Source organism: Carassius gibelio, chromosome A5 (assembly GCF_023724105.1).
Source record: "Carassius gibelio isolate Cgi1373 ecotype wild population from Czech Republic chromosome A5, carGib1.2-hapl.c, whole genome shotgun sequence".
Lineage (NCBI taxonomy): Eukaryota > Metazoa > Chordata > Actinopteri > Cypriniformes > Cyprinidae > Carassius > Carassius gibelio.
The window spans coordinates 8,189,726-8,199,518 of NC_068375.1; positions in this window are offsets into that span (position 1 = coordinate 8,189,726).

The window sequence follows — 9,793 nt, forward strand, 5'->3', positions numbered from 1 at the left end:
TAATTGTTGACCTCGGATTATAATTGATGAGCCTTATAAACTGATGAAATTAAGCATTTTTCCTAAGAATGACTTGTTATCCATATGTACAAAGTTTTTAATAGTTTGGAAAATGCATTTTAAACATATAAGAAAACTACTGTTTCCTTTTTTACTGTAACGTATCGCCATTGCAACACCGTTCAAGATATCACAAAATCTTTGTTCTTAATTTAGCATTTTCAGTATCTTTGGCATCATGTTGACAAAGCTTGGTTTGAATTGCATGATTCTCCTAGGAGAAATATGCATTAATTCACAGCCAGATTTTTCCAAACATCTAAATTTGACCAAAATAACCAACTTCCTGTTAGTCGTTGCTAATGACTATAAATTAAAAAGTTGTCCATCTTGATGTAAAAAAAATATACAGGGAACTACACTGCGACCAAAATTGTCGCATATGCGACCTTTTGAAATGACATTGCGACCCTTATTTTTATGAGGTCGCAAATGTATCACTGATTATTTTTGTACCCATTTTATGTTTTAGGCAATATGCTATGATTTACTAAATTTATTATGATTTACTAAATTTATTACTAGCATTTATTAAAACAGAAATGTGTATTTTAAATAATAATTTATAAAAATTGTCCAACATTATCAAGATGAATTTGTTCTGACACAGTTTAACTCTGAGTTCTTGTCATATTTTTTTTTTTTTACCAATTTTAAACTATAACAAATAAACTGTTATAATGTGAGAAATGTTGAAGGTGTCTGAATACATTTTGGTTCGACTGTGTATTTTATTTTACAGTGAAGACTATGCAGTGCATTTTAAATTTGTTTCTGGACACCTACAGAAATTTGACATTATGAATTTGACATTATTCTATTGAAGTTTGAAGCAAATCGAGTGAAATTAATAGGCTGATTTCAAAGCATTTTGAAAATGACACACTTCCTGCTGCCAGTTGGTAGTAACAGTCACATCGAAGGCATCAAAATCAGACAATGTATGTGAAAGTTATAACACACTCTTTGTTTCTGTTTATCAAAATAAATGTGTTGCTTCGCCACAGCCAAACAGTTTGAGATATAAAAAATGTCTTCGCAATTTGGCTTCATGTTGTCCGGATTTGGTGGTGATCAGATGAAAAACCTTGGAGGAGTACATCACATTCCAGAGCACATTCCATTCTAGGTTAGTGCCGAGTACTACCTGAGGACACTCCATGACGCAACACAGTTTGACAACAACTAGTCTACCAGACAAACTGTTTTCAGAAACATGATTTTTTTCTCCAAATCAGTGAAGTGGCAACCCTGCACTGGTCAATTCAATGATGCAAAAATGACTTCACATAAACTATGAATGGGTGCACTGCAATCTAATACTCCTCATACAATTTATAATCCATTTACTGTATGTTTTGTTGTATTACTGTTTGTATTACTAATTCTTATGTTTCCTATGTAATGTTAATCTGTTTATTCTGTTATTATGTTTGTTATTCTATTTCTATGTAAAGCGACCTTGGGTCTGAGAAAGGCGCTATATAAAATAAACGTATTATTATTATTATTATTATTAATGCCATCAATCATGATGTGATACCTATGCCTTGCTGAAGGGAGGTTAGTATTGACCAACAATGATTTTAGAATCAGATACAGGCTGAAGTTTGCACTCAACTGCTTTGAGAAGGAAATCATTCTTTTATGAATAATCACTGATTCATTTATGCTTCTACACACCATATTTATTTGCACCTCTGGATTTTTAACAATAAAAACATTTCTGGATTTTATAACTTTCGTTTCCAGATTTGACCTCTTCTTTTAATTTTGTAAGGAGTCAACACCTTGTTTTTATGTTTAAAGGTACTTGATTCTAAATGACTACTTTCTGTCTCTGGCTATTATTATTAATACCTGATGTATGAGTGACCTACAGAAATGCAGAACTACTCTAATGCTTCTGCCTTTTGTCCACTCATGATAGAGGCAAAAGCAGGCAAGAAAACCACTCCCGGACTCTTCCCTTTCAGTTTCCTACAGGCTAGTTTTGTCACAGTGCCTGGGTTGTGTTCCCTGGGTTTCCACTAGGTGTCCTCCTTTCCCACAGTGTCTGGCACTTTATGAACTGTCTGTTCCCTTATTTGGTCACCTTCCTCCTCGTTTGGGTTAATTGATTTTTCCCCACCTGTCTCCAGTTCTCTCATTACCTTCTGTGTATTTATACCTGGTCTGTCTGAGTATGTGTCACGGAGTCCTTGTCTTATGTCTTATGCCAGCTCAGCGACAATGCCCAAGATGGCCACTGACTCATTCTTGGAATATTTCTCCATGCTGTCAAGGATCCTAGAAATTCCCAAGACTGTTCACGCCAATCCAGCGCCACAGCACAAGATGGCTGCAGGTACTGACCCCTCTGGGGTCGAGTCAGGTTCCAGTTGACTCTCCAGAGTCAAGTCAGGTTCAAGTGAACTCTCAAGAGTCGAGTCAGGTTCCAGTTGACCCTCCAGAGTCGAGTCACGTTCCAGTGGACTCTCCAGAGTCGAGTCAGGTTCCAGTGGACTCTCCAGAGTCGAGTCAGGTTCCTGTTGACCCCCCAGAGTAGAGTCAGGTTCCTGTTGACCCCCCAGAGTAGAGTCAGGTTCCTGTTGACCCCCCAGAGTCGAGTCAGTTTCCAGTGAACCCTCCAGAGTCGAGTCAGGTTCCAGTGAACCCTCCAGAGTCGAGTCAGGTTCCGTTGACCTTTCAGAGTCAAGTCACTGGTGATCTTCGGGGACTGTGTCAAGTTTCTGGTGATCTTTGGGGACTGAGTCAAGTCACTGGTGATTTTCAGGGACAGAGTCAAGTCACGGGTGATCTTCAAGGACTGAATCAAGTCACGGGTGGTCTTCATGAACAAAGGCAAGTCACCATTGATCTTAATGAGCAAATACAAGTCACCAATGATCTTCAAGTACAAGTGCAAGTCAGCGATGGTCTTCATGAACAAATGCCAGTCACCAATGATCTTCGCGAGCAGAGTCAGGCCAGCACCGATCTTCTGGAGTCCAGTAAAGACACCAGGGGATTACCAGAGTTTCATCATCCCATTGGTCCGGCCGAACGGAGGTTTTCTCCGCCTTGGGGGGCTCTCGTCCTGACCACACGATTGTGGTGGTCTTCTGCTCCGCCCTGGGGGACTTCCGTCCAAACCACATGGTTGTGGTGGTCTTCTGCTCTGCCCTGACCACACAGTTGTGGTGGTCTTCCGCTCCACCCTGGAGGACTCTGGCTTCGAGCACAAGGACATGGTGGTCTTCTGCTCCACCCTGGGGGGCTTCCGCCCTGACCACACGGTTGTGGTGGTCTCCTGCTCCGCCCTGGAGGACTCTGGCCTCGACCACAAGGATGTGGTGGTCTTCTGCTCCGCCCCATGTTGTTTTTTGCTATTTGTTTTTGTGTTCACTCCTGTCCCTCTCTATTAGTCTGGCCCTCCGTCCCTCCCCCTGAACATCCTCCGGTCCTCCTCCTTCCTGGTCTCCCTGTTTTGTGTTCACACTTCTGGTGTCTGTTCCCCATGTTTTTCTTTTCTGGCCCTCCGTCCCTCCCCCTGAGCCTCCACCTGTCCGCCTCCCTCCTGGTCTCTGTTTTGTGTCTTGTTGTAGAGTGTCTGGGAGCCGCTCCGTAGAGGGGGGGTACTGTCACAGCGTCTGGGATGTGTTCCCTGGGTTTACACTAGGTGTCCTCCTTTCCCACGGTGTCTGTCACTTTATGAACTGTCTGTTCCCTTATTTGGTCACCTTCCTCCTTGTTTGGGTTAATTGATTATTCCCCACCTGTCTCCAGTTCCCTCATTACCTTCTGTGTATTTATACCCGGTCTGTCTGAGTATGTGTCACAGAGTCCTTGTCTTATGCTATCCGTAGTCTTGCTCTTGCCGTGTGTTTTTGTCTGTTTTCATGTTGATTGGATACTCTGGTTTTGACCCAGCCTGGACTGTTTACCCCTTTGGATAACCCCTTAATAAACATCACACCCCCACTTGGATCTCTCTGTGTATTCCTGTATCACCGTTCGTGACAAGCTTTGGGAGATCCGGTCGTGTTGCATACTGAATTGTGGTCTTGTGTTGAACACCTAAAACACAACAAAAACATTCATGCTGTTTATTCATATGAGATTCAGTGGTTACCATTTTTACAGTACCTGCAAGGCAACATACAGATATTCTGTTATATCTTCTATTCTACTGATATTCATCTGATTATATCTTCTGAAACAGTATTTAAAAAAAAACAAATTAAACAACGTATAACTTCGGAATGCTTACCAAACAACCTGTGACTGATCTGCTCTCTTGCATTTATTTGTATACTAAATTACAATTGATCTTCATCTATTTAAATCTCTATACATGTACACTATTATCTTCCTTGCAAGCACTGTCCTTGCAAATATATATATATATATAAACGATTAACTTAATAATTGTCGTTGGTGGCGCTTGGATGGGACCCCAAAAACAGTTGATTTCTCCTCTGTTGATGTATCAGCTATAGCTACAATGTTCCGCCTTGAGCTCGGGTTGTAATTGGCTGATTGTAGTCACTCTGGCCACACTTCCACGGCTGCAGCATGCTCGTGCACAATCACACTTTGTAAGAGGTCAGTGTAAAACAGTTCATTAGATAATGGACAAGGAAGACAGGGGTGGCGAAAAATGCTCTTTATTAAATCAAAATAAAACAGGATAAACAAAAGTAAACTGCGGCTCGGCTCTCTGCCTTCAAACATCTATATCTGCACAAACACACACTGCTCAGCTCTGCTCTCTCAAAGATCCAGTCCCCCCTCGCCGGTCTGCTCGGCGCTTATAAATCCTCTCTCCCCAATCACTGGAATTACAAACAGGTGTTAATCATTAATCATTTGACCTCCTTATTACCGCTCGTCCCCACATTCTTTCTCCCACTGCAGTATTTTCGGCTTCCCACGCCCACCTCGCCACATACCCCCACCGCCCGACTCAGGCCGGGAAGCACTCCGGCCTGCAGCAGCCCACCCCCCCCCCCACCCCCCACTCCTGGAGAGGAAGTCGGCCACCACCATCTGGGCCCCCGGCCTGTGGATCACCTTGAATTTAAAAGGCTGTAAAGCGAGATACCAACGGGTGATCCGCGTGTTGGTATCCTTCATGCGGTGGAGCCACTGGAGGGGCGCGTGGTCCAAACAGAGAGTGAATTCCCGTCCCAGGAGGTGATAGCGCAGAGTGAGGACAGCCCATCGAATGACTAAACATTCTTTTTCAATGGTGCTGTATCTAGTCTCTCTCTTTGAGAGCTTTCGACTTCGATACAGCACCGGCCGCTCCTCTCCTGCGACCACCTGAGACAGGACTGCACCCAACCCCCCTGTCCGACGCGTCCGTCTGCAACAAAAACGGGAGATTAAAGTTAGGAGAGTGCAAGAGCGGCCCGCCGCACAGGGTAGCTTTTACCTTGGTTAGGGCCTGTTGGCACGGCTCTGTCCACTGGACCGGATCTGGTGCTTCCTTTTTGGTGAGATCAGTCAGCGGGCTGGTGAGGTCCGAATAATTAGGAATAAACCTTCTATAATATCCCGCCAGCCCCAGGAACTGTCTCACCTCCTTTTTGGTCTTGGGGCTTGGGCAAGCTGCAATTGCTGCGGTCTTGTCAATTTGGGGACGCACCTGCCCATGACCCAAGTGGAAGCCCAGATACCGTACCTCCACCCGCCCAACTGCATACTTCCGTGGGTTCGCCGTGAGTCCAGCCACCCTTAAGGATCTCAGGACCGCACGCAGATGTTCCATATGCAGCTGCCAATCATTACTGTGTATAATGATGTCGTCGAGATAGGCAGCGGCGTACGCGCAATGGGGCCGGAGAATCTTGTCCATAAGACGCTGAAAGGTGGCAGGAGTCCTGAATAACCCAAACGGAAGGGTGACAAATTGGTGCAACCCAAACGGCGTGGTGAAGGCCGTTTTTTCTTTGGATAATGGCGACAAGTGGATCTGCCAATACCCTTTGGTTAAATCCAGTGTCGAATAAAAGCGAGCCGGACCTAACCGATCAAGCAGCTCGTCAACTCGGAGCATTGGATAAGCGTCGAATTTCGACACTGCATTCACCTATCGGTAATAAACACAGAAACGGACCGAGCCGTCTGTTTTAGGGACTAAAACTATCGGGCTCGCCCAGTCGCTATGCGATTCTTCTATTACTCCCAACTCTAGCATGGCCGTTAATTCATCTTGAACCACCTTTTTTTTGTGTTCCGGTAAACGATAGGGGCGGCTGCGGGCCACTTCCCCGGGGACCGTTTCGATATGGTGCTGTATGAGAATCGTGCGACCCGGCAGGGGTGAAAACACGTCCGCAAAATCTGCTTGCAACTTGGCTACCTCGGCAAGCTGCCGTGGCGAGAGGTGATCTCCCCCCGGGACCAGAGCGAGCGGGTTGGTTTTGACAGCTGCTTCTGGTCCGAGATCATCCTCTGCTGAAATTGTCACGGCTAACTCAACCGAGGTCACCTCATTACACCGTTTTAGAAGGTTGAGATGATAAATTTGACGTGAATTCCCTCTATCCGAACGCACCACCTCATAATCGAGATCCCCCACTCGCTGTGTAACCACAAACGGTCCTTGCCACTACGCGAGTAATTTAGAACTGGATGTTGGAAGTAACACAAGCACTTTCTCTCCCAGTGTAAATTGACGCGCTCGCGTACCCCTGTTGTACAGCCGACTCTGTTTGTCTTGAGCCTGGAGCAAATTCTCCATAGACAGCCGCCCCAGAGTGTGAAGTTTTGCTCGAAGGTCCATGACATACTGAATTTCACTACGGCTGTTTGAAGGCCCCTCCTCCCAAGCCTCTCTAATGACGTCAAGCACCCCGCGGGGCTGACGACCATAGAGAAGCTCGAATGGGGAAAACCCTGTGGAGGCTTGTGGAACCTCCCGCACTGCGAACAACAGGGGCTCGAGCCATTTATCCCAATTTTTGGCGTACTCCTTAACGAACTTACGAACCATGGATTTCAATGTGCGATTAAATCGTTCCACCAAGCTATCTGTTTGTGGGTGATAGACGCTGGTGCGAATCGATTTAATGCCCAGTAGTTCGTATAGCTCGCTTACCGTACGTGACATAAACGTGTGCCCTGGTCTGTGAGGATCTCTTTGGGGATCCCCACTCGGGAGATCCCCCGAAACAGTGCGTACGCCACACCCTTTGCGGAGATTGTGCGTAGCGGCACTGCTTCTGGGTATCGTGTTGCATAGTCCACGAGAACTAATGCAAAACGATGCCCGCGTACTGAGCATTCTAATGGCCCGATGAGGTCCATACCAATTCTCTCGAAGGGGACCTCCATCAGTGGTAAGGGACGCAATGGCGCTTTAGAAGTGGCCGGCGGATTTACCAGCTGACATTCCCGACACCCCGCACACAACCGGCGGATGTGCTCGTGAATGCCCGGCCAAAAAAAACGGGCCATGAGTCTTTTGCTTCCCCCAAGTGGCCTGCCATGGGACTACAGTGAGCCGCCTGGAAAAGCATTTCCCGATGGCTTTTTGGGACTAATAATTGGGTTATATTCCTTTTTAACTGGGTATCTTGGGTCACCCGATACAACCTATCTTTTATTATGGAAAAATAAGGAAAAGAGAGCGGCTGATCAGGCTGGAGAAGCCGTCCGTCGATGGTGCAGACCCGGTCATACGCATTTTTAAGTGTCTCATCACGAGACTGCTCCAGTGGAAAGTCATCTAGCTCAGGGGACATGAAGTCCGCCCTCGCTCTCGTTTCCTCCGAGTCAGCCTGTGAAGGTCCCGCAACTGCATCGCCAGCCTGCGCCACCGCTTCTCCGTTTCCCTGCCCTGTCTCCCAAGAAGCATCCGCACACAAAACCCCCAATAATTGTGTAAAAGCTGGCCAATCTGTCCCCAAAATCAATCTGCCCCCTGGAAGGCCCCACTCCGCTGTGGGACACGAGGGGGCACGTTACTCCGTGACCTGGGAACAGGAATAGGGCGAGAGGGAGAGGGATGGGAAGGAGAAGAGAGAGAGAGAGAGAGAGAGAGAGAGGTTAAAAAGGGGCTCGCCACCCCCTGGGCATGCCCCCAGATGGTCTTCAGCCAGCTGGATAGTCTGCGTCAGCGATGACGGGACCGGACCCACTCGGCCGTCCCCCGAGGAAGCCGAGCGATGAACTGTTCCAGTACCACCAGGTCGACTACTCCCTCGACATCGCGATCCTCCGCCAGCAACCACCTGCGGCAAGCATCCCGGAGCTGTTGGGCCATCACGAAAGGCCGGCCGCTGTCCCCCAGCTCCCTTGACCGGAAGCGTTGCCAATGTTGTTCGGGGGTACGGCCGACTCGTTGAAGGACGGCCCGCTTCAGGTCGTCATAGGCCAGGAGGTTCGCTACAGGCAGCTGTTAGGCCGCCACCTGTGCCTCCCCAGTCAGCAGCGGGATGAGGTGCACCGGCCATTGGGTGCGCTCCCAGCCACACGCCTCCGATGTTCTCTCAAAGAGATCCACAAATGCCTCCGGATCGTCTTGTGGACCCATCTTCATCAGCGGGACGTGCGCTAAGGAGGAGACTGCTGCTGGGGCGCCCTCCCGGCCCAGAAAGCTCCGAAGGACTCGCCGGTCTTCATCCTGGGCTTGGACCAACAGCCGGAAGCGATCCTCCTGCTCCAACTTGAGGTCCATCAGCGCCTGATGTTGGGTTTGGTGAAGACCGGCGAGTGACTTCACCAGCTCCGCAAGTGGCGTTGCTGTCGCTGGCTGCATGGCGGCGTGCCGGCTTCCTTGTCCCGGTTTTGGCACCAGTGTAAAACAGTTCGTTAGATAATGGACAAGGAAGACAGGGGTGGCGAAAAATGGTCTTTATTAAATCAAAATAAAACAGGATAAACAAAAGTAAACTGCGGCTCGGCTCTCTGCCTTTAAACGTCTATATCCGCACAAACACACACTGCTCAGCTCTGCTCTCTCAAAGATCCAGTCCCCCCTCACCGGTCTGCTCGGCGCTTATAAATCCTCTCTCCCCAATCACTGGAATTACAAATAGGTGTTAATCATTAATCATTTGACCTCCTTATTACCGCTCGTCCCCACATTCTTTCTCCCGCTGCAGTATTTTCGGCTTCCCATGCCCACCTCGCCACAGTCAGTTTAGAGAAAGAGGCCAGGGTTTCATATTTTTTTGAAGCACCTCTGGGTGCTGCCATTGGCTAGCGGAACCCTACCTGCTGTTAGCATTCCATTGACTCCCATTCATTTTGGCATCACTTCGACAGCGAATAACTTTACATCTGGGGCATTTAAAGACTCCATTTGTCCATTTATTATTTCTAAAGAAACACGAAAATGTATAAAAGTCCCGTAGAAGCAGTTTTTGTAAAAAAAATAGGCTAACGATTGCATCATAACCTGCAACTCTCGCACAGTAGAGAAATTACCGTATGGACAGGAGGAGAAGCTCGCAGGCAATCTTTTACTGTCTATGGGGCTTTCGGGGGGATGTGGAGGTATAAAGTCAAGGGAGATAATTAATCAGAGCACTTACCTAAATTTGCTCCTGTTCACGCTTGCCTTGTCTGCAAGATTCGGTGGGTGATTCAGATTTCTCTTGGCACAGGCATTAGAAGACTTACAATTGTCAGACAGGTTGCTCACGTGACATCTACTTCATCAAGCTCAGTTTGAGTCTGTGCAGTACGCCCGACCCCCAGGAAGTGCTTGCTTCTAATTGACTTCATTTTTCTCTGTTGA